We start from the raw sequence: 26,713 nt of genomic DNA on the forward strand, positions 1-26,713 counted from the left end.
GAACATCTTGCACCTTTTTACATTGTCGAACGCTTTTTCCAGTTCGACAAATCCTATGAACGTGTGTTGATTTTTCTTTAGCCTTGCTTCGATTATTATCAACCGCAACGTCAGAGCTGCCTCTCTGGCCTTTACCTTTTCTAAAGCCAAGCTGATCGTCATCTATCTGCCTACTGAACTGCCTGTTGAACGTAAGTAGGTCTCTTCTGTACTTTGATTACTTTATTGGTAGAAAAAAGAAAATAATGGAGCCCATTTACTCCCGCTCTTCGATGGTGATTGTCACGAAAGCTGCATTGTCACCTCTGCAGAAGCCGGCCGCAGAGGCCGAGCGGTTCTAGACGCTTCAGTCTGGAACCACACGACCGCTGCGGTCGCAGGTTCGAATCCTGCCTCGGGCATGGATGTGTGTGATGTCCTTAGGTTAGTTAGGTTTAAGTAGTTCTAAGTTCTAGAGGACTGATGATTTCAGATGTTAAGTCCCATAGTGCTCAGAGCCATTTGATTTGAACCGCTGCAGAAAGTGTTTGTTTACTATCGTGTGATTCACAGGTACACGTTTGCGATTTTGTCCATACTTTCGGATTTGATAATCCGTTAATATGGTTCCATTAATATGGTTCCATTAATATGGTTTGAATGATAGAGGTATATGACAGAGAGAGGAAAATGCCACCGCAAAGCAAGGAAGAAAAAGAGCTTCGGCGGCAGTCTAGACGAGTGCTAGGATCGTTGGCGGATTATTCTGCCACCAGAAACACCACACGAAGAGATGCAATGATTGATAGTAGTACGATAGACGAGCACCGACGGTGTCTCCTGGGACAGCCGCAGAGGCCTCGATTCGTCAAGTCCATCATCGGAAAGGCCAATTTGGTTATAAAACGGCCGCTCAATGCAGATTATCGTGAGGCTTATGTTTGTGTTTTCGATGTTGACAGCTTTCCTGCGACAGTCTCATGTTGGGCTGTAAACTGTAGGTGAGAGAGACAGTCAGAAATGCCGACAGACAGTTACTTAACTGCGACATGTTGTTACGGTTTTCGTACTTAATCTTTGCAAAGGTGGTTAATTTTTCCTACGAAAGGGTGTGACTTTTGGTGATCAGTTAATGGCTACAAACTATGTAAAATCTGTAGTTATTTCGAGAGATTGTACCTGGACGACCACAATTATTATCTGTAGGAAAGGCAGATTCTATAATAATGCCCATTGGACTAATTCTAAGGATATGTAATTGTAATCGTTTAGAAGCAGGATTAGTAGAGGAGATTCAAAGCAGAGCCTACGGTTCGTTAGGGGCGTTTTGGTAAGAACGAAAGCTTCAGTCAGCACTATACTTGCAAGCGACGTCTTGTGCATTGCGGAGAGGTTAATTCTTAAAATACTCCGACTGCACCTTCCAAGTAGATTTGGGCAACATATTACTTCCTTCCACATACATGTTACGAAATGACCATAACAGTATCTACATGATTAAAAAAAGTCAAAGGAATTAAAGCTTAAACAGACACTTATTTAACATGCACGCCAACTCTGATTGCAACAAGATTCACATAAAACATTAACAAGAGTCTTAAAAAGAGTACCAAGTTCCATCTAAAATGACTGCAGTTTCTATAGTACCTGCGGTTCTTATTTTAAGTCTCTGTTGGCATTTGGGTAACCAGTACAGCCAGTCCAAACTTACACTGCTGCCTGTTCTTTGCAGGCATCAATCTATCTTTTCGACAGTTTTTGAGTAATTCCAAACAAATGTCATTAAGATGGTTAATAACACATAGTTAAATACAGTTGCACGTAGACTAACGGACTGGTTAATTACGACCATATACAAAAATATTCGACCCTTTCCATACATACTCGTCGAAAACCTTGTTCTCAGATCTTCAAATATATGTGAAACACTACATTTACATCTACATTTATACTCCGCAAGCCACCCAACGGTGTGTGGCGGAGGGCACTTAACGCGCCACTGTCATTACCTCCCTTTCCTGTTCCAGTCGCGTATGGTTCACGGGAAGAACGACTGCCGGAAAGCCTACGTGCGTGCTCGAATCTCTCTGATTTTACATTCGTGATCTCCTCGGGAGGTATAAGTAGGAGGAAGCAATATATTCGACACCTCATCCAAAAACGCACCCTCTCGAAACTGGACAGCAAGCTACACCGCGATGCAGAGCGCCTCTCTTGCAGTCTGCCACTTGAGTTTGCTAAACATCTCCGTAACGCTATCACGATTATCAAATAACCCTGTGACGAAACGCGCCGCTCTTCTTTGGATTTTCTCTATCTCCTCTGTCAACCCGACCTGATACGGATCCCACACTGATGAGCAATACTTAAGCATAGGTCGAACGAGCGTTTTGTAAACCACCTCCTTTGTTGATGGACTACATTTTCTAAGGACTGTCCCAATGAATCTCAACCTGGCACCCGCCTTACCAACAATTAATTTTATATGATCATTCCACTTCAAATCGTTCCGCACACATACTCTCAGATATTATACAGAAGTAACTGCTACCAGTGTTTGTTCCGCTATCATATAATCATACAATAAACGATCCTTCTTTCTATGTATTCGCAATACATTACATTTGTCTATGCTAAGGGTCAGTTGCCACTCCCTGCACCAAGTGTCTATCCGCTGCAGATCTTCCTGCATTTCGCTACAATTTTCTAATGCTGCAACTTCTCTGTATACTACAGCATCATCCGCGAAAAGCCGCATGGAACTTCCGACACTATCTACTAGGTTATTTATATATATTGCGAAAAGCAATGGTCCCATAACACTCCCCGGTAGTACGCCAGAGGTTACTTTAACGTCTGTAGACGTCTCTCCATTGAGAACAACATGCTGTGTTCTTTCTGCCAAAAACTCTTAAATCCAGCCACAAAGCTGGTCTGATATTCCGTAGGCTCTTATTTTGTTTATCAGGCGACAGTGCAGAACTGTATCGAACCCCTTCCGGAAGTCAAAGGAGATGGCCTCTACCTGGGATCCTGTATCTAATATTTTCTGGGTCTCATGAACAAATAAAGCGAGTTGGGTCTCACACGATCGCTGTTTCCGGAATCCATGTTGATTCCTACAGAGTAGATTCTGGGTTTCCAGAAATTACATGATACGCGAGCATAAAACATGTACTAAAATTCTACAACAGATCGATGTCAGAGATATAGGTCTATAGTTTTTCGCATCTGCTCGACGACCTTTCTTGAAGATTGGGACTACCTGTGCTCTTTTCCAATCATTTGTAACCTTCCGTTCCTCTAGAGATCACGGCTGTTAGAAGGGGGAGGGTGGGGGGTCCGTAATTTATAAATGTATCTTTCTTTACAATTTTATTGTTGCAGTCACATTGTCCTGGCACCTAAAGTTAAAAAATATGTCATACTGTTGTAAATTATTAAGTATAAATAAGAAAATGATTTATTCTGCACATAAGTCTATAAGCTTGTTAAAGGTTTTTCAATTATCTTAAACTGTAGGGGCTGCTTTCTCCTGATGTCCTTGCGTGCTTATTTACATTCAGTAGAACGGCGATCTCTTCGCTCACTAATACTTTCATTTCTTTATGACGCCTTTCGAGTTCAGGTAAGTAACAGGCTCAAAATTAATGCAACACCTCTAAGAGTCTTTTATAGCACGGACAAAGTACTCAGAAAAGTATACCGTTAGCGCTGGAGAAAGTTAACGCGCCGAACACCTTGGCCTTATTGAACTGTTATTACTTGGGAGCTTGGCATTGCCGGGTATACCAGTACCTAATGGTGAAAGTTGATCTGTAACGCCAGTGCACCCAGAGGTGCACGCGCATTCGCTGGCTGTGTCGCGGCCGAGACACTTTTGACAACAAAGCCTGTTCTACACGAGCGCATGTCCTGTTTAAAGCAGCTGCACGTAATAGCTGCGTGAGACTTGCTACGCTGTAAATCAAACGCCAACGACGTCCGAGTGGGTCGGTGGCGCCAGTGATACGTTTGCTATGATGTCTGCGCAGATATGAAAAAATACACTCCTGGAAATGGAAAAAAGAACACATTGACACCGGTGTGTCAGACCCACCATACTTGCTCCGGACACTGCGACAGGGCTGTACAAGCAATGATCACACGCACGGCACAGCGGACACACCAGGAACCGCGGTGTTGGCCGTCGAATGGCGCTAGCTGCGCAGCATTTGTGCACCGCCGCCGTCAGTGTCAACCAGTTTTCCGTGGCATACGGAGCTCCATCGCAGTCTTTAACACTGGTAGCATGCCGCGACAGCGTGGACGTGAACCGTATGTGCAGTTGACGGACTTTGAGCGAGGGCGTATAGTGGGCATGCGGGAGGCCGGGTGGACGTACCGCCGAATTGCTCAACACGTGGGGCGTGAGGTCTCCACAGTACATCGATGTTGTCGCCAGTGGTCGGCGGAAGGTGCACGTGCCCGTCGACCTGGAACCGGACCGCAGCGACGCACGGATGCACGCCAAGACCGTAGGATCCTACGCAGTGCCGTAGGGGACCGCACCGCCACTTCCCAGCAAATTAGGGACACTGTTGCTCCTGGGGTATCGGCGAGGACCATTCGCAACCGTCTCCATGAAGCTGGGCTACGGTCCCGCACACCGTTAGGCTGTCTTCCGCTCACGCCCCAACATCGTGCAGCCCGCCTCCAGTGGTGTCGCGACAGGCGTGAATGGAGGGACGAATGGAGACGTGTCGTCTTCAGCGATGAGAGTCGCTTCTGCCTTGGTGCCAATGATGGTCGTATGCGTGTTTGGCGCCGTGCAGGTGAGCGCCACAATCAGGACTGCATACGACTGAGGCACACAGGGCCAACACCCGGCATCATGGTGTGGGGAGCGATCTCCTACACTGGCCGTACACCACTGGTGATCGTCGAGGGGGCACTGAATAGTGCACGGTACATCCAAACCGTCATCGAACCCATCGTTCTACCATTCCTAGACCGGCAAGGGAACTTGCTGTTCCAACAGGACAATGCACGTCCGCATGTATCCCGTGCCACCCAACGTGCTCTAGAAGGTGTAAGTCAACTACCCTGGCCAGCAAGATCTCCGGATCTGTCCCCCATTGAGCATGTTTGGGACTGGATGAAGCGTCGTCTCACGCGGTCTGCACGTCCAGCACGAACGCTGGTCCAACTGAGGCGCCAGGTGGAAATGGCATGGCAAGCCGTTCCACAGGACTACATCCAGCATCTCTACGATCGTCTCCATGGGAGAATAGCAGCCTGCATTGCTGCGAAAGGTGGATCTACACTGTACTAGTGCCGACATTGTGCATGCTCTGTTGCCTGTGTCTATGTGCCTGTGGTTCTGTCAGTGTGATCATGTGATGTATCTGACCCCAGGAATGTGTCAATAAAGTTTCCCCTTCCTGGGACAATGAATTCACGGTGTTCTTATTTCAATTTCCGGGAGTGTATGTATGCGGAAGACTGCTCACGCACGGGAGCACCAGTCTGTCCCTACCTGCACGAGATTGATTTTCATTCGACGATTTGTTCTCTAGGAGAAGAGGCAATATTGCTGTTGTTTGAATTACGCCAATTGACTAATGATAAATAAATAAAATAAATTTCCTAAATTTGTCTAATATCTTTGTGGATTTTTGCGAATAAAGGCTTCTAGATAATTATTTTCATTTAATACATTTCGGCTACTGTCATCATCAGATCAGAGGCTACAACTCTTAATACAAAGTACAGTGCCAGCTGCAACGAAACCTAACGAACATGCCTAAACAGGGCGTCAGCTGCTAGTGTTTCTTCATCAGTATTTGTCGATAACCGTGCTCCAGAAATTGGTATACTTCGTAGAACTTTAATCAGTAGTGCTGTTTGGTACATGCCAGTAATAGAATGGGACAGGTACAGGCAGTCGTCTGTACTACTATAAGGGAGTCTTGCAACGTCTATAATATTCTTTGTGGTCTTTGCGTTGGGGCTAGATTGAAACAGACATAAACGCGTGAAAAGAAGCGTCTTTGAAACATCCTGCACTTTATAGCAGTTCAGGAAAGAGACGCTGAAGGAGAGAGCAACGAAGGGCGGAGTGGACGCAGAAGAGTTCAAAGCAAAAGTTTACAGTTCCCAGTCACACTACGGATCGTCTTTTCATTCGTTATTTTTGAGCCAGCGTGTGAAGAATGGGTCCTCTGCAAACGGTGTGTATCGTCCGAAAGTGAAGTGGTTCTTCCACTTCTGTATTTTCTTCGGCAACATTTCCATGAGTACTTCACAATGTCGTTATAGGTTTCGACCACTCAGAGTTCATTTTTAGACCAAAGGCACAGGCTACAAGCAATTTTCGTTGCGTTGTCAACAGTACACAACAAGTAGTTAAGAAATGAGTACCGTTGAAAGCAACGTAAACTATCGTAGCGTCTGCCTTTAGTCTGAAGATAGTCACTGACTGGTCGAAGGCTGTAAAGAAATTGCGAAATGCTCACATTCAATATAAAAATAAAAGAGTATGAGTCAAGCTCTTTCTATCGGGGAGAATTTGTTATTTTTTGCCGGCCTCAGTGGCCGAGCGGTTCTAGGCGCTACAGTCTGGAACCGCGCGACCGCTACGGTCGCAGGTTCGAATCCTGCCTCGGGCATGGATGTGTGTGATGTCCGTAGGTTGGTTTAAATAGTTCTAAGTTCTAGGGGACTGGTGACCTCAGAAGTTAAGTCCCATAGTGCTCAGAGCAATTTTGTTATTTTTTTTCTCAGACTGTGGGGGTTTTCAGTCAGGCATTCTCTCAGTTTCCAAATCGTAATAACGTATTAGCCAACGGCCTTGCCGCAGTGTTAACAACGGTTCCCGTTAGATCACCGAAGTTAAGTGAAGTCGGGATGGGCTAGCACTTGGATGGGTGGCCATACCGTCTGCCGAGTGCTGTTAGCAAGCGGGGTGCACTTAGTCTTTGTGAGGTAAACTGAGCAGCTACCTGATTGAGAAGTAGACGCTCGGGTCTCGTAAACCGACATACGACCGGGAGAGCGGTGTGCTGACCACATGTCCCTCCATATTCGCATCCAGTGACGCCAGGATGATACGGCGGTCGGTCGGTACCGTTGGGCCTTCATGGCCGGTTCGGGCGGACTTTCATTTAATGATATACTCCCTGCTCCCTTTTCATATATGCATCCTCTGCACTACAGCGACAGCTATTCGCGCTGTTGCTATTTCCGCCTGCTTTGCATCCGTTTGCTGGGTTTCAAAAATTGTGGAACAACTGGTTGCGATTAAAACACGTATCTTTTTTACGCAAAAGTAAACAAGAGACGCAGATTATAGCACAAACCAAAAATTATTATTGTTTTATTATTTATTTATTTACAACAAGACATTATAGTTCGCCGTCTAAATACTATGCCGCATCGCACAGTCCGTCAGTGATACAACTAACATATTTGCAATAATAAAATCTTTTATAGTTACTGGGCTCAGTGAAAATACGTGTCCTTCAAAAGCACTATAATAATATGAAGAATGAACTAATGGTTCTGTGCAGGCTATTACTACTTAATGTAAAAGATATAACATTGAAGAAGATGAACCAAAAGATGGGAGGAGGAAAGGAAAAATAGGAAACGGGAAACCCGCATCACGGCTGCCGGGTCCGTAGAATATACATCAAGTATGTACTTCACTGCAAATTTCTGGCATTCTGTTACTATTTTCAGTTCTATCTTCTTTTTTTAGGTGGCGTTGTAAATGCGAGTCCTTGCGAGGATGTGGAACCTAACCACCCACGAGCTCCACACGCTTAATGTTATCACTCAAAACTCTACTTTCACAATCTGACGCTTCCCTCTCTCTTGCATTCAGTGTCGCATCCTAGTCCCTACTTTACGACCGAAGAACCCTGAGAAGTTCGCAGCGGTTGCTTCTCTCGTCCGGGGTCTGTTCAAAAAATTCCGGAACGTTCGTAATTTCGTGCCAGTGGTGTGTCGGAGCGAAATGCGGTTGGAATTCCTGCACATGCCGGAAGTTTCATTCTTATATGTCTGTTAGTTATCGTTCGGTGCAGTATTGAGTAGGAAGTTGTGTCGCACAGTTTCCGAATTTCGAGATGGCCGAATTAGAGGAGCAACGCGTCTGCACTAAATTTTGCTTGAAACTCGAGAAAACCTTTACAGAGCTACATCAAATTATGCAGGAAGCCTACGGTGATGAGTGCTTAAGCCGTACTGGATTTAAAAAGGGCCGGACGGAAGTTAAAGATGGCCGTCGCTCAGGACGCCCTTCAACACTTCTCGACGACCATCATTTCAGGAACATCAACGAAACTGAGCGTGCCAATCGAAGATTTACTGTCTGAAAGACTGCAGAAGAATGTAACATTTTAGTTGGATCATGTCATGAAATTCTGGTACAGCGTCTTGGAATGCATCGTGTTGCTGCCAAGTTCGTTCCACAGCTCAAGAGTAAAGACCAGAACGACCTTCGCCTCGCTATCTGTGAAGAGCTCTTGTGCAAGTGAGAACGAGATGTTCCTTAAAAGAATCATAACTGATGAAGAGACGTTGGTCTACGGTTATGATGTTGAGACCGAGGTTCAATCTTCAGAATGGGTCTGTAAAGGTCCTCCAAAATCAAAAAAAGCTCATCAGGTCAGATGTCAAAGCCATGTTGATAGTTTTCTTCGACTATAAAGAATTAGTTCATCATTAATTCGTGGCCCAAGGACAAACTGTTAATCGATGGTACTACGGGAACATGTTGTGACACCTCCTACAAAATGTGAGAAGGAAACAGCCTGAAATATGGCGAGACAATTCATGACTCTTGCATCGCGATAACGCACGTGCACATTCATCCCCGTTGGTGCGTGATATTGCCCAAAAAACGAAATCACTGTGCTGTCTCATCCTCCGGACTCCCCAGACCTGGACCCTGCGGCCTTTTCTTTATTTCCAATGTTGAAAACCTCGTTGAAAGGTCGAAGATTTGCAACGATAGACGAGATAAAAGAAAATTCGCAGACGGCGACTCGCGCGATTCAGCAAGAGGCGTACCGAATCTGCTTCCGGAAGTGCAAACGGCGTTGGGAGCGGTGTGTCAGTTGTGGAGGAGAGTATTTCGAAAGGAGACCATGCACAATAAATAAAAGGTAAGTGAAGAAACATTTTCTGGACTAAGTTCCGGAACTTTTTGAACAGACCTCGTTTTCAGCTAACAATCTGTACGAAGCACACACTATCTTTCGGGGTTACTTTCAGTCCTGTAAAGATCACGTGTTCACAAAATTGGCGTCCCACCGTGGCCTCGCACGTATAGCACTAAGTGCTGTGCATATAGCCGAACGAGTAGCCTAGCATAGTGATAATACATTATACACACAAACATTCCAGGTGACTCAATTTCTCTACTACTGAAAAACCGCCTCGAAATCCCTCCAGTAGTTCCTGAGATTAACCTTCCAATACAGACAGAATGAAAGACAAGGGCTACTTTAATGTATAATACGTGGGGAAGATACGTATAGATTCTGGACAAGTGTCGCTGCTCTCTTGAATGTGGCGGGTGCTTACTGCTTTTCCCGCTAGATACCGCCACTTTTGCAGCTGACCAGCTCGTGGCTTCCATCATTACCACGAGATGTCACTCTAAATGCCAATTAATTTTGGAAAAGATAACAAACCTTGTTTGTGAATCCATATCAAAATCCCTGTAGTAGTTCTTGAAATTAGCCTTCACGTACAGAGAGAATGAAACGGCGGGAGAACTTTAATTTGTGATCTGGACAGACGTTCTCTCTAGAAGTGATAAATGATGCACTGTGGAAGACAATGTGTTCTGGAATTCCTTCCATCCATAACGCCGATTCCCGCACCTTTTACCCCTCCGCGAGTGTGCCCCAGGGCTCTGTCCTCTCCCCTCTTCTCTACCTCCTGCACACGGCAGATATGCCGCAACCCCCCTCCCCCTCCCCCTACAGTACACCTCCTGCAGTATGCTCATGACACCGCATTCCTTGCCCTCCCTCCTACCCTCCAACGGTCCCAACGCCTTCTCCAGAATCACCTTGACATTTTTGCCACATGATGTAACCAGTGGCTCCTGAAAATCAATCCTTCCAGGACCCAGGCAATCATCGTACGTCGTACCACTCGCTCTTTCTGGCTCCTTGATTTCTCCCTTACCATCTGTGCCCGTCCTGTCCGCCTCTCCCCCGTCTTCACCTACCTTGGTCTCACCATTGACCGTCACCTCACCTGGATCCCTCATCTCCTCCCTATCCAATCTAAAGCCCACAACTGCCTCTGACTCCTCAAACTCCTCTGGCTGGGCATGGGGGTTGAACCCCTATACCTACCTCCACATCTACAAATCCTTAGTCTGTCCCATCCTCTGTTACGTCAGTCCCACCTGGATATCCCCCCCCCCCCCCCCAAATTTTCTAAGGCCCTCCAGATCCTCGAGCGCCATGCACTCCTCCTTGCTTTCCATATACGCTACCTCTTGTCCCCCACGCGGATCCTCTATGACCGGATTCCTTTACCCCATCTGCGCCTTTTCCTCGAACATATCTGCGTCCTCTACACCTCCCGCCGTGTCTTGATCCCCCTCATCCCCTGGTTGGTGCTCTCTTCTCTAACCCCCGCCCTCTGCCACACCTTCACCTTTGTGTCCCCCCTACTCTTCACCTCTACACCCATCATCTCCTTTCCAAAAGCGGCTTCCGTCGACTCCCCCTCCCGGATGATGCCCTCTCTCCCTTCATTTATCCCTCCTATCAACTCTGATCCTGACTTCCCCCTCCCCTCCTCTGTCCTTTTCCCGGGTTCCCTCTCCCCCCCCCCCTTAATCCTGTTTTTTCCCTACCTACCCTCTCTCTGCCTCCCTTCTCTCTCCCAAGTACTTTTTGCTCTTCCCTCCGCTGCCTTTCCCACTCCTTCTCGTGCCTACCCAGCGCCCCCTTTTCTATGACCCCTCCCTCCATGGCAGTGCGGTTCTAGGCGCTACAGTCTGGTACCGAGCGACCGCTACGGCCGCAGGTTCGAATCCTGCCTCGGGCATGGATGTGTGTGATGTTCTTAGGTTAGTTAGGCTTAATTAGTTCTAAGTTCTAGGCGAGTGATGACCTCAGAAGTTAAGTCGCATAGTGCTCAGAGTCATTTTTGAACCCTCCCTCCATCAGCTCTCCATTACTTTCTTTTCCTTTCCGCCCCCCTCTTCCCTTCATCGGTCCAGGTGTCCCCCCCCCCCCCCCCCCCTCATCTGCCGCTGTGTCACCTGTATAGTGATGTTTTAAGTGAGAGTTCAGTGTTGTGCGTCCCCTGTCAGTGTTGTGAAGAGCCACCATACTGTCGCTGGTTGTGTTTTTATCTCATGCGAACAGAAACCAGACTGTCACCTTGTTTTTTTATTGCGCCTGTCTACTTATTGTGTGCCTTCATCCGCATCGTCACCACAGTGTTTTTATATTTTAAATTCCACAACTTTCCGCCATTTTACAGTTTTTTATAATGTCACCGTTCTTATCGCCTTTTTTATTGTTTATTTATACTCTCCTTATGTTTTTTAACTTTTCTGTAGGCTGTAGGGCAGCATATTACGCTGCTGCTAGCCTGCCGCCCCCCCCCCCTCCCTCGTCTGAGAGGGGGTGGGGGAATCGAAATGCAATAAAAGGGGAAAAAAAAAGAATTCCTTCGTCTCCGCATTCGGGGACGTAGCCATGCTTGAGGTTGAGAACTAATACACGAACCATTACCACACCTAGAAAAAAAAAGTAATATTTTTGTAAGACAGCAACAGTCAAACTGAACAGCAAACAGCACTCGGCAGTCTCACACTTTTGCTGCCAGAGTTTAAACACAAACAATTATGTACTTGCGTCAAGCGAGCCTCATTTTCGGCATAGAACGCCAGGAGTGTCACAGTGAACTCACCAACCTCTCGTAGTCGGCTGTGACAAGAAAGTAGCTCGCGCGGAGAGGGCTGTAAGATGCGTCGGCACGGTTTTGACTTCACGGCGCGGTCACGCGGATGCGGCGAGCAGGCCGCTCCGCGCCGTTCCCACACGGCGGAGACCGACCGCCTCGTAAATTTCAATTTCTCAATTTGCCTGCGGCCGTAATAAGCCGGCAGGGGGCCGCCGTCATTACGGGCAATCGCCGGCGGCCATCTTAACGAAGCGGCGATACCATCCCGCGCGGCTCCGTCATCGCCGGAATTAACGCCGCGGCTGCTTCTTCAACAAGTAGCTCGTACGGGCCGTGCGCGCTCCAGGGGCACCAACTGGAGCGAGCCATGTACAGTCTCAGCCCGTGGCAAGTCGACTTCTTCTCTGTATCGTAGCAAGCAAATAACTTGTCTGCTTTGGCACAGTGATGCCGTTTACACCAGTGACGGTTTGTTTTCATAATGTTGGTATACAGGCCGCTGTGGCCGAGCGGCTCTAGGCGCTTCAGTCCGGAACCGCGCTGCTGCTACGGTCACAGGTTCGAATCCTGCCTCGGCCATGGATGTGTGTGATGTCCTTAGGTTAGTTAGGTTTAAGTACTTCTAAGTTCTAGGGGACTGATGACCACAGCTGTTAAGTCCCATGGCGCTTAGAGCCATTTGAACCATTTGAATGTTGGTATTAGTTGGAAAAGCGAGCTGAAGACCCGGTCTGGGCGGCAGCACAGTCGTCTGTACAGCCGAGAACTGGCAGAGGGGGACAGGGGTCGGGTGGGGGAGAAGGGCTGAAACAATGTACACTCCGAACTCGTACAAGCCGTGCGCAGTCACTCGCTATGCGTATGTATGCCGCTGCACTGCATAGCACAACAGTCCAACACTGTTGTGCATTTTTGTTTGCGAATAATCCTTACAGGCTGTTACTGTGGCGACATTTATTGACAATGTAATGTGCAAGAACCCACTTTACATCTGATGCTTAGTTATTTAGTAAAATTCTTATGTCTAACGGGCGTTGAAATAGCTTCCGTTCGACTGTGTTGCTGCAGCGTAAATGCAACTTAACGCGACTCCAGTGCGGGTCTGTAAGCACCGACCTACTGGCAAGGGATTATTGTGACATTTCCGAAGAGCGTGCTGTAAATGCGGAAACCTGAACTACGGCCACATCATTACAAAATGCATCCAAACAGGACCAACATACTGCTATTCTTTTCTTGGCTACTGACAGACAGTCACCGCTAGACATCCATCGGAGACTGAAGAACGTGTGTTGGGCAACACGTCTGTCGAAAATCACCGTCCGGCAAAACTGCGACAACGGGTACTCCTGCTTCATGATAACGCACGTCCCCATATCGCAAAAGACGTAACGCAGAAGTTAGCCACCTCAATTAGGAGACACTTGAGCACACGACCAACAGTCCTGATCTTACTCCATGCGATTATCACGCTCTCGGTTCCTTAGAAACGGCTTTGGAAGGTCAACGATTCCCGTCGGACGAATTTGTGCAGCAGACAGTTACGGACTTCTTCACGCAGAAGGGCGCGGTGTTTCGCCAAACGGGTATCTTCAACCTTGTGCGCCTATGGGATGATTGCCTCTCCACACAGCATGGCGTTTTATGAAACGGATATCTTAAACCTGGGGCGGCTGTAGGCCGAGTGCATCAATGTTCACGGCGATTTTGCTTGTCTGGCATACCAATTCAGGACTGTGCGGCCTTCGAACGGAACCGTTTTAATCGCTGCTTAATATGCTTTTTTGAATGAATATCTCCTCATCCATATATCGTCACTCGTTTTCAAAACGAAATCTCATACATACAACACCATCGACACGCTCAACCACTATATTTCGCTTGCATATTCCCTTAACTTATTGTCAACAATGTCACTCGTCAAATAATATTTATGACTGAGATTTGTATCTTCAATTCCACTCTCTAATTAGTGTCTGTCTCCCAGAGCGTCCTTAAAAATATTCAAAACCGGAGATGGAATAAAACAACCAACCGTCATATAGTTTTGGAATACGTTCGCAGTGCGCAGTGGAGGCATACAATCTATTTGCTGTGGGTGCATCGCCACATTGGCATCCCCTATAACTTGTACTATCGAAGCGAGATGTCTCTATAGGCATTGTCCGTGAGCTAAATTGCCGTACCGTTATACCGACGACTTACGTTACGTCAAGAGCTATGGAAAACTTTAAAGGCAAGAGATGTGGAACTGTCGCAACCAACGCAAGCTGTTTATCATGTGATGTTACAGTCTCGAATTGCTACAGAGCCATGGTTTATGAGGATACATTGGAACCGATCAGTGATTTCCACCATCATTCGACTCAGCTTCAACCACGCCTCCTTTCCTCTCCACCTACATCGAATAAACATTTACAGTTCTCCTGTATGTCAGAGTGAATCTGAAACGGAAGATACTATAAACCCCATCTTATTTCCATGTATCAAGTTTGACTGTGAAACGTTGGCCTTTCTGAAAGTACTGCTCAGTATGAGATACCAGTTGCAGTTACCTCAATCAGTTTCCTCTTTTTTTCTTTCTTTTTTTTTTTTAACTGGAGACATTCATCATCTTGATAAAGTGATTGTTAATTTCCTTAAGAGTACTGATAAAAATCTAAGTTTCAACGGTATGCATATTTATGTCTTGCTTATGATAAAATTTCAGAAATGGTGTGAATTGCTAAATCAAAACTATCTAATTTATTTCTAAATCAATTCGTTAATAATTTATGGTGGACAAAATTGTCACAGCTTGGGCGCCTATATCTGTAAATATGCATTTGTGTATTCTCTTCATACAATTATTTGTACATTGTAACGTTGTGTTTTAGATGGCTAAACAGAGTACGTAATCTGGAGTCCAGATATAAGACATTAACAGCATGCTGTCGTGGCTGCCTCGCGAAGACACTTTCGATAGTCTCTTTGCGTGCTTGCAATACGGGTAAACACTACTTCGAACTGAAGCATAGGTGTACCAAGTGACGTGAGCAAATTAAATGTTCACTACAGCCAGGCGTACTTTTCTTTACGTCAAATTACACAAGTTGCGCAATAGCGAGAGTCAAATGTAGGTTTGATCTGAGGTACTGTTTATATTGCAAAATTCCCATTCACGTCATGGATCTTGCTGTCGTCAGAGAAGATTTGTCTCAAACAAATGAATTTTGAATTCGTCACACCACCGCGAGATGCAATCACATCAGGATAGAAAATGTTACGCATGGCTGATATCGTTCAAATTTTCTGCTGACGTTTTAGTTCATTATGGATCAGGTAATAGCACTGAAGACTCCAAAGTTAATGCGCTGCACATTAAATCGTTTAAACAAATAAGAAGACAGAAAAATCATTGTCTATGAGGGCATTGTGTGTTTAGTTGTCAGACAGTGTATAAGAAAAACATTTGGGCATTAAACAGGTATATTGGTCTGACAATGAAACACTATGTTTTTAAATAAAGTACACATATGTCTTTGACGAAAGTCATGTTAGGTAAATGAACCTTTTCCTTCCTTTTTACAGAGTAGATACTGTCCGTGTAGAGAAGTTCTGGAAGGTTTGTAAAAAGTCCAACTTCAGGACCCTAAATATTTTCATGGGGATCAAAACATATTCCAGCCACACATTTCTTCCGGTTCATCCTCGCCACTATACCATACCAACGATCCCACATACGGGTTCAGCACTTCTCTGGGTCGCCTCTCAACTGTCTCTTTATTGCAAAGCTTTTCAGTGTGGTCTTTGTATACAAACAGAACCTGAAATAACGGCTAAAAAGGGTAGACAGAATAACCATAAAACTGTAGATAATATACGAGTACATAGTAAATCTTCCCTATTTTTGCAGTGAGACTGTCAAGACAGAGTAACTTAACTGTATTTGTATGCATTTATGGTTAACTGACTTGGATACAGTAATCAAAATTCAGTTATCAGTGCTGAGATTGTGTATAATGGCGACAACTTTACCGAAAGTAAGGATCAGATCAGCCTGATTAGGTTATTGTATATTAGAGCTGTCTTCCCTAGTGCTCTTTCTCAGACATTTCATGAGGTTTTAATGCTATTTATATATATTTACTAATAATTAACTGAATTTCTTTCTTTTAGTTATCTCCTTTAAAGTTTTATTCGAGTACTCTGCTGAAAGGAATTGTGCGTACAGGTCGACCCTGTCATGGTCACCAATTCTTGACCGCTTAATCAAAGCTGCACATGTACGAACGCATTCCACCACTTAAAACACTCAGTACCATAAGCTAAATCGCCCTGAGTAACCTTGTAATACAGAACTCGACCAGGAAGACTGATTCAAATGACTCTAAGCACTATGGGACTTAACATCTGAGGTCATCAGAACTACTTAAACCTAACTAACCTAAAGACACGACTTGATTGAAACGCGAAAGAGCGGAAAATTCTAAAATTCTTTCCTGAAAAAAAAAAGACTGTCACGGGTGACGAGACTTTATGTTATCCTTACAAACTTACTACGAGACGACAAAGTGAAGAAATTCACATGAAGGGTCAGCGTTTCGATGACGTAACCGACATTCAAGCCAATGTGACGCGCGAGGTGAACAACATCCCACGGAAGGACTTTTCTGACAATGTCAGACGATTATATGAACGTTCTGTGCGTTGTATTCGAGTGAGTCTAGGCTATGTAGAGTATCTGAAGTATTACAACCATCATCTTAACATTTCTCTATTGTATATTAATCCATTCTCGAAACTTTTTGTACTGACGGAGAAGACAACAGAGTGTTGTGAAATTCATCCAGATCTCTGGACGGCGATATGTATATCGATTCCTCAATACAAGAAACGACTGCTGTCTATTAGACTAGTACGATTAGCCCACTTTCTCACACCACTCTCCAATAACTACTGTACATCTTTGCATAAGCTGGAATTCCTTCAGTTGCACCACTATTGTAAATACGCCATACTTTATGTAGTCACATAAGCAACAATATTCCATCTTGAAGCTCATTAGTTTAAAAAATGAAATATAAATACATCTTTCGATATGAAACCCCAATGCTGATGAAAGTTTTCTTGTTTCTTTGCAGGTAAGCGGATGTTTCTGGCAACGCTACGTCTTTCATTGATCCGCATTTCGTCCTCTCAGGTAACTTATGATGTAATCATGCAATATTATGTAGGAGCAACGTTGTGATTATCTTTTAAGTCTGAGCATTACTGATGCCTACGTACTTGTTCAGTTGGCTCACTGTAAGTTGCAAGTAAAATGTAGGGCTGCTTTCAGGACGGGGGTTGGTTTCAAAGCAGCAGGGCTTTACTAGGTACGATCGTAATAGAGACGGTACACCGTTGGCGTGTTCCACCCTCTGAACTAACCTACCAGCTAGCAAGGGTTCCTACAGCTTAAACGGACACTGAAACGCGGGGCAACTCGGCATTTCTGACGTACATGTATCGCTGCCAAATTTAACACAAGCGATAAGCGATAAAAAAAAAATAGTAGTCTGGCCTCAGCTGGGGATCTTTGATTTAATAGTCTTGGTAGGCACTGCGCCACTGTCTCGATCGATGTCTACTAACCAAATAAAGCTATACTACCAATGTCGATTATTTAAAGGCCCTGTTTGGTGAGAACTGCAGGTATTTGCCTTAAAGAGGACAACTTTCTTGGAAATCAGCTGCGATATTATCGAGTCACTGGGGGCCTTAACGAATAACGCACTAGGTTAAGTAGGGACCGCTCTGTCGAATGGGCACGTAAAATTCTGATTTAAAAATCGTTTTGTTTGTCATGGGAAATAAACCGACGCTTTCCGTCGGCGTTCGGCGTCATGCGAAAACCGTGATGAGCAGGATTTGTTTGGTTCAAATGGCTTTGAGCACTATGGGACTTAACATCTATGGTCATCAGTCCCCTAGAAGTTAGAACTACTTAAATCTAACTAACCTAAGGACATCACACAACACCCAGTCACCACAAGGCAGAGAAAATCCCTGACCCCGCCGGGAATCGAACCCGGGAACCCGGGCGTGGGAAGCAAGAACGCTACCGCACGACCACGAGCTGCGGACCAGGATTTGTTTGGAGTGACTCCAGCTACACGGTTCAAAAACAGAAATTACAAATATCTGTCGAAACACCAGAGGAAATGCGCCTGACGAACCATGGGAGAAATACCTTTTGTGTACAGGGTGGCCAGAAACAGTCGGAAAACCTTTTAAGGGTGTTGCAGGGTAGGTTGCACTGAGAAATAATTGTCAAGAAAAAATTCTATACGTTACGCCGCTACTGATGTAATTACTGTTGAAGTTAGCCAATCAGGTCGTTGCCCGCGCAGTCATTCAACCTGTGAGTTAAAATTAGTGTCAGTTCTCATAACGTAGATGATAGCACACGAAACTACTCAATCTTTGACTCGGATTCGAACCTTGCCACCTTCCCATGTCCGGTATTTGTATTGCTCTCTTGTTCAGTTTTAGGACACACAACGAAGAACAAGTTTGGCAACACCGTCTCTGGCTTAACATAGGTGACAGCACACGAAACTACTCAATCTTTGGCTCGGGACCGAACTTTGCCAGTGTCCCACGTCCAATATATGTATTGCTCTCTTGTTCGGTTTTAGGAAACCAAACGAACACGTTTGGCAACCCCGTGCCTGGCAGGCAGCTTGAATTTGCGCACTCAACGACCTGACTGACTAACTTCAATGCTAATTACCTCAGAAACAGCACAACGTATCGAATTTCTTTCTTAACAATTATGTCTCTGCACAACTTACCCTGAAACAGCCTTCCAGGTTTTTTCAGACTGACCACCCTGTATATATCGTTGCCTAGAACCAGCTCCACCACACGTCATAATCATCACATTGGAAGCAATGGCAAACACTGACAGCTCTTAGGCGCCACCGGCTAGTACTGGTACGCACCTCTACGTCAGAACAACAACTGAATAGCTATTTACAACGGATTTTCCGATGATAACTGATAAAGAAGGTAAAGCTGTCATCACCTCGAAGCCGGTATGAACACCAGAGTGCTTTACAAGGCATGATCCTATTAGAGGTGATTTTGCTGGTACCTTGCTCAAATACGAGGCGTGTTTTTTAAGTAAGTACCGTTTTGAAATTTAAAAAAGACATGCTAAGATGTCTCAATAATTGTATTTTTACATGAAAGCCTGTACCTTAATCTACGCACTGACGTCATTACGGTTTGATTCTTCCTTGTTTACGTTGTGTACTGAGTGTTTAAGATGCCTCCGATAATCGTGAGTCCCGCCGACTGTGAAGTACGGGCTGTTTTAAGATTTCTTAGCGCTAAAGGCCTAAAAGCGATCGATATTCATCGTGAGATCTGTGCAGTTTACGGAGAAAACATTATGAGTGATGGAATGGTGAGAAAGTGGGTGAGAGCATTTGAAGATGGCCGCACAAACGTGCATGATGAACAACGGAGTGGGCGTCCTTCGGTCGTTAATGAAAGTTTGGTGCAGGACATGGACAATAAGGTGAGAGAAAACAGACGCTTTACGATTTCCTCCTTGCGAGATGACTTTCCTAATGTTGCTCGTAGTGTTTTGTATGGTATTGTGACCGAGCACTTGAATTACCGAAAATTGAGCGCACGTTGGGTACCGAAAATGTTGACGGATGTGCACAAAACCAAACATTTAGACAGTGCATTGACTTTCCTTGAGCGGTACCACAACGACGGTGATGATTTCTTAAGCCAAACTGTTACGGGCGATGAAACATGCCTACGTCGCACCAGAATCAAAGCAACAGTCCATGGAAGTTGAGCAAGGGCTTCGTTTTGCTGCAGGACAATGCCCGTCGACATGTGGCGAATCAGACCAAAGATCTGATCACATCTTTTCGATGGGAAACTCAAGATCATCCTCCGTACAGCCCCGATCTTGCAGTGACTACCATGTGTTCCTGCGTTTGAAGAAACACCTGGGCGGTCAGCGTCTTCAAGAGGATGACAAAGTCAAAGCAGTGGTGACGCAGTGGTTAACAATGCAGGCGGCAGACTTGTGAGAAGAGTATTCAAAAACTGGTACAACGTTATGACAAGTGCCTCAATATTGACGGAAATTACGCAGAAAAGTAGATTAAGGTACAGGCTTTCATGTAAAAATAAACTTATTGAGATATCTTAGCACGTCTTTTTTTAATTTTAAACGGTACTTACTTATAAAAACACGCCTCGTAATAATAACAACAATAAAAGGGGGAAGGAGGGAAGACACACACACACACACACACACACACACACACACACACAGAGAGAGAGAGAGAGAGAGAGAGAGAGAGACAGAGGACAGACCTTATGAAGTCTGCATCTGTATGCTGTAGAAGCCGAGACGATCTTAGTTTCATCACATCATGACGTGGCCGCACACCCAGAAAGTCATATGGTTGTGTCCAGTGTGTTCGAATTTTCTAGCGTTTATTGTAGCTCTAGTTAAGGCGTTTTATTAAGTATAAACTTATTTATGTTCGAAGCTGCTCCCAACTTCCGACGCCAAACAGAGATTTTGTACAGTCTACGCTAGATTACATCGCCGCTTGTTACCTTGTCGGCGCGACTAATTGCGACGGTCAGCCGTGGTGAACCACCCCGTCGGCACGTGTGAGGTTGCGGAGTAGTTGCTCGACAAATTCTCCCGTGGCCTGGAGCCTCGTGGCGCGCCAGGCCGCGCATGCGCAGTGCTGCTCACGCGCCTGAAAGCGCCCTTGTGCTTTCCGTGGGCCGGCGCGGCGGGCACAGAGGCCGCTTGTTGGGCTCTAATTGCCGCGCGTGACGTCACTGCGGCGTCGCCCACGCTACACCTGCTGCTGTTGCTGCCGCTTAGCAGGCGCAGCTGCTCGTCGCGGAGAAAGCGACCGTGCTGGGCCGCTCTGGAACAAGTGTCGCCGTTACATTCCCGCCTCTGCCCTGCTGACCAGATTATGTCTCCTGTAGCCAGTGCTCAGACTACATGAGCATGTGACCTTATCGTAAAAAATATTTAAAAAATGAAGGGACAACGTACATCATTTTGTCATTGCTAGACATGTAATTTACGTCTTTTAACCTAAAAGCTCGTAAGATATCTCATGACTCACCTCTTCGATCATTGCAGAACTCGAGTCCATGGCTCTAGCCAGTAGCGTCCTTTGTCGCTTTGCGAGTACGTAAATGTTCCGAAAAACAGCTGTACCCACTTGTAGCATACTCCGGCGTTGCCACTGGGAAAGAACAGCTGGAGTGTGTAGTGTGGAAAGGCGGCAGAGACCAAACCGGTGACAGCGTTAAATATTCACCATCGCTTTCTGCGCACACTCCATCAGGCATCTACCCACTGACTTGGACACTGTTCTAGTCTCGCGCTGCTACAGTTAGCACCATATATTAAGTGTCTGTAATTAACGTTTCAACGTCCCTTACGTTATAGCGTCAACGCTGAAGGCTAGGAATGTTAGATGAAAGTTGTTTTCAGTGAATCACCGTTAAGCTTGGCGGCCGTCTTAGTGATGTTCGAGGTTCTCCTTTAGCTCAACCTATTACTCAGCATTCACACTCATTTGCAATCAGCTACACTTAAGAGTTAAACGTATGACAAATCAAACGTATTTCGAGAAGGAAATGTACTGTTGTGCTCGAAGAAAGACCTCTCGAATTGGGCGTCTGGACATATCCCTGGCGGACTCCCAGCCAAAAGTACTATGTGACTTTTTCATGTAGAATATGTGACTTTTTCATGCAGAATTTTACAGAAACCGTGGGAATATCAATCAGGTTTAAATGTGGTGAGTAGAAGACATTACGATGGCGAAAGGGAGAGAGGGGTAGAGAGAAAGGTAGAGAGAGAGAGAAAGAGAGAGAGAGAGAGAGAGAGAGAGAGAGAGAGAGAGAGAGAGAGAGAGAGCGAGAGAGAGAGAGCAACGGAATGGCTTATAATGATTGCCTGGAGAAACTAGTTGCCTCATTTCGACGTATCATTTGATACCAATGGTAAGCTTGCGAGGTGCTGGGGCTAGCAGAGTATTTAACACTAAATTTTTCTAGAATGTTCATATGGAAATGATGCTCTAAGTCCCCCCTTTTCTAACTCCGACTTTTGCTGTTGCACATGGATTAAGAGGAAACGCGAACTGACTGTAATCGTCCCTACAAGTGGAGTAGAAAAGAGTTTGACACCTGCAATAATTTAATTTGATAATGGAAAGTTTCATTAACGTAATGAGAAATGAGAGGGTTGCTCTACCGATCAACAGAATGAAAGTTCTGTCCAAAATAACAATTTGATTTATTATGACTAAACTCAAAATAATAAACAAAAGACATGAAACATTTACAATACGTCAAACTGGATACTCAAATAAATGCTGAGAAGGTGAAGTTGTCCATAAATTAGATTGTGGCATTTATGACAAAGTGGTACGTGGAGCCAATTCCCTGCAACTTAAATCTTTAGAGAAACTCCCAGCCAACCCATCATTAATTGCTGCTACAGTAGTGAGAACTCAGATAATGAACACCCAAGACAGAACCACGTTAGAAAAGACGGGAACAGGCGCGCTCTGCTGAGCTCTGATTGTCACGTAGCAAAATCCCCTAATCTGCCGGTGCTGCGGACATACATTACCAAGCTGTCTTCTTAACTGCAAGGACGCGATCTGGCTGGCATACCGGAGGCTCGCTACACTATCACTAACGGTACAGTGATTGATTTTAACAAGCGAAGTCACACAGTACCTCCGATACAGTCAACTTTAGGCAAAACTGCTCAAGACGGACAACATAGGCCGCTTGTACGCAGAACGCTCAATTGCCAACTGTACTCGGAAAGTTACGTTGAAGTCGAAACTTCAGCAACTTCGTCAAACAATTACAATTAAATGAAAGTATATTAGAGAGCCAACGGAAGGCAGGCTGTCCAGAGCAGCGAGAGCTCAGTCTTGTAACCTACTCCGACCGAAAGGCGAGAACCGACTCACTCAAGAGCACACGTACAGGCCGAACACAGAACATTACCGCCCCCACGACAGTGGCCGTGGTTAAACGTGCCAATCAGCAACTCGAAAACCGGCGGAAAATTCCACTCTATTGCCGAATCACTACTATTCCACCAATGGAGATACTTGGCACCAATTTCTGCGCCGATTTTGCTACGTCACGGAGCTATCCCCTGAGCAAGCCAATCACAGTTACGATTTTGCAGAAAACGCGGGAATTTGCCCGGCAAGACTGCCTGGGAACACAGGTCATTCCCACGCCTCGCTGGTAGCCCATCAGAATGTGTTTTTCACTAAGTTTCTGCGAAGTAACGGTATCTCTAGCCCCAGCCGCTCCTTCAGGCCCCTGTCGGCGTGTCACCCCCGCTCTTATGACAATGTCGGCGTCTCGACAGCATCCGCTCGACTCCCTCACACCCGTCGGTATAACCGTTTCAAGATCAGCAGAACCCGCCTGTCACCAGACCACCCAGGTGACGAGAGACGCTGCGTGGAAAGACCGCATGTGAAGCAGTAGCAACTTTTCACCACATGCAATTAGAGAGGAAAATATTCATATCTTCTGAGTTCTCAATACTAGCCTTGTAATGACCATACTCGGCTATAGTTCCCCAAATCGAATTACTCAGAGTAAGATAGAAATATGAGAGGGGGCTCATGCCATCTCTCAAGCTGAAATAACAAACAATGAGTTTAGGAAAAAAAATTATTCACAGCTGATCGTTTAGGAAATACCAGATATCGTCGTTACGGTGTTTGGCGAAAGATTACATAGTTACCGTGTAACTATAGTAAAATTACACAAGGGAGCAGGGAATGCTAGTTTGCTGTTGAGATCTTTGTCTTTGACCTAGTGTAACCGCAAGTAGTATGCATTCTCTGTAAGGCAAATTATTTGAGCGTCATTTGTCAGTAAAATGTATTATTACGAAGTTCTTATATGACAGTATGGAGAACAGAATATTTCGGTAGTTCAAAATAACAAAATCAATCCTAATGATTGAATGTTCTAATGATTTTCATTTATGTTACTTCAGCTCTTATTCTTTCCGTTGGATACACGGCAATAGTAAATATTTTGGGAGGTGGTTGCAGTGTCAGCCGAACAAAACACACGCAGGGCAAAAGCACCACAGGCGCAAAGATGTAAGATGTTACCAGTGTCATAGAGTCTCGCTTCTCGCGCGAGTTCCACCAGCGCCACGGGCGGCGTTGAGGATGAAGATAACGACTTCGTCTCGGCCAACTTACGGCCGAGTACAGTCCGCCAGTGACCGGATGACAATGGACAGAAACCTACTCGGATGATAGAAGAGCAGCTCTCACCCACTTGGTTATAGATCATCGTCCAGGGCTACTCAGACAGGAAACGACGTTTAGTGAACTCTTAGAACTGAACAGACAGTTGTTGTAATTGCATTTGCCGCTCGGGATTAACCGAGCGGTCTAGGGGACTGCAGTAATAGACTGTGCGGCTGGTCCCGACGGAGTTTCGAGTCCTCCCTCGGGCATGGGTGTGTGTGTTTGTCCTTAGGATAATTTAGGTTAAGTAGTGTGTAAGCCCAGGGAGTGATGACCTTAGCAGTTAAGTCCCATAAGATTTCACACGCAACCCGGCCGGGGTGGCCGAGCGGTTCTAGGCGCTACAGTCTGGAACTGCGCGATCGCTACGGTGGCTGCTTCGAATCCTGCCCCGAGCATGGATGTGTGTGATGTCCTTAATTAGTTAGGTTTAAGTAGTTCTAAGTTCTAGGGGACTAATGACCTCAGAAGTTATGTCCCATAGTGCTCAGAGCCATTTGAACCATTTTTTTGTAATTCATTTGCTATGTACTGTAAAGCCTACCTATGTTTATTTGCACTTAGGCATTGAGGGCCTTTTTTGTGTTATATTACAAGCAGTGTTGCAGACTTAATAATTCAAAAGTCATAAAGATAAGTAAACCTTTTAACTCATTTGTGTGACTTTGTTACTAATGTGTTGGAGTCTTGTAGAACCTTCGTTCTCTTATCCTGTTAGCTGACCTTGCGGCATAGTTGTACAACAGTAACAGGGAGAAATTGTGTTAACGGTGTACTGCACCAGAAGCCCTTTCACAAACTCACAAACTCGGCCTCCACAGTAGTAGGGACGTGGCTTTACAAAACTGGCGACGATTGTTTACAAAAGTGGTAATATGTGCTAATTCGAACCATACATTCCATGTAACATGTGTCCATTCGGAAAGATGTAGAATGGAATGACCACATACACCGTCCATCCAAAACGTTCCGGGACTGGTTTTAACCCTGGCGTAGAAGCGACGTCAGTGGTTGCTTGAACTAAGAACTGTAAACAACAAACGTTCGTTCGACCACTGGCTTGTGAGCAAGCAGTCTCAAGCAGTGGACGTGCGGCAGTACTATGCCAACATTGTTATGTTACAAATCGCAATGGAGCAACGAACTACACATCTCGAAGTCAAGTTTCAAGACTTTCTCCAGAATGTGTCAAAGAAGAGAAAAGAGTGCGCCAAATTTTTGGTGTACAACTTGACAAAAACAAAGATGCGTGGATGCCTATCGAGACCTGATGGAAGTGCAAAACGCGGACGGTTCTTTTCTGGGAAAACTCGCCACGAGTGACGAGACTTGGTGTTACCAATACGAACCTACCACAAAACGACAAACGGCAGAAATTCACCTGAAGACTCAAAGCTCTGACGACGTAACCGACATTCAAGGCGATGTAACGTCACAAAGAAAGACTTTTCTGACAGTTTCGAGTGGTTGTATGAACGTTCTGTGCTTTCTAAAGTGGGAGGAGATTATGTAGAGCACCTGAAGTATTAAACGCACCATCTTAACTTTTCTCTACTTTTTCTTAATCCACTCTCGAAACATTTTGGACTGACAGGGTATAAGATGCTACAAGAAAAACAGATGCGAAGCTGAGATTCATTGGAAGTACCTTAAGGGGACCACACCCTGCCTATCTAACCCATGTTAATTTAGGCAAGTATTTGACCCATTTCTGAAAAAAACTATTTGATACAGGACCTTAATATTTTTACTGTATGTTACATGATGATAATAATCAACTGTATTATAATCTACTTTATCCATTTTATAGTTTTTAAGAAATACTTTTTTAAATTCATTAACAAAAAATATTAAGTTTCTTCTGCAGAAAATATTTTTGTGAACTTCCTAATGGGGGAATATTAATGAATGTAGTACCAGAGGTGGCTTTTTTTATGTTATGCAGAGTCTCTGAAAATTTTATTCATTTATCTATGATAGTTTCTGATATAATGGGGCATATGTACCGAAAATTTTAGTTTGCGGGAAATTGACTTGAAAAAACTTTTAAAATTTGTTACTTCCAGTTAATTAAAACTGTCCTGCTGCATATGATGGCCCTTCTTTGGCCTCTAGCAGGACTTCCAGCTTCTTTTTCATCTTGCTGGATGTCTGTCTTGCTTTCTTGGCCATATTAGATGCAGACCTGTCTGCATTGTCTATCCTCATTTTATCGCAATGTTGCAGCCCAGTGATCATATTTTCACCAGGCTTAATTTCCACTTTTTCAGTACCTAACACTTTCCAATATTCCCATAATTGAATGTAATAACAGCATCATGAACTCCTAGTTTCATTGTATGCATGCCTACAAATACAGTTTTAGGAAGGCGGTTCCAAATAATGCTGTTGAAACGTTCATTTGGGTTCTGTGTCTGCCCATGCAGACATTTCCTTGGAAGGTCAGGATGAGCCAAGTC

The 26,713-nt window shown here is 45.1% G+C and overlaps 1 protein-coding gene across 1 annotated transcript in view; it reads left to right on the forward strand.

The window, feature by feature from the left end:
• The window catches only part of LOC124775358 (protein bowel-like), a 302,006-nt gene that overhangs the window by 190,968 nt on the left and 84,325 nt on the right, over positions 1-26,713 (forward strand). The gene's annotated exons all lie outside the window — the stretch shown is intronic.

Source organism: Schistocerca piceifrons, chromosome 2 (genome assembly GCF_021461385.2).
Source record: "Schistocerca piceifrons isolate TAMUIC-IGC-003096 chromosome 2, iqSchPice1.1, whole genome shotgun sequence".
In the NCBI taxonomy this organism is placed as follows: Eukaryota; Metazoa; Arthropoda; class Insecta; order Orthoptera; family Acrididae; genus Schistocerca; species Schistocerca piceifrons.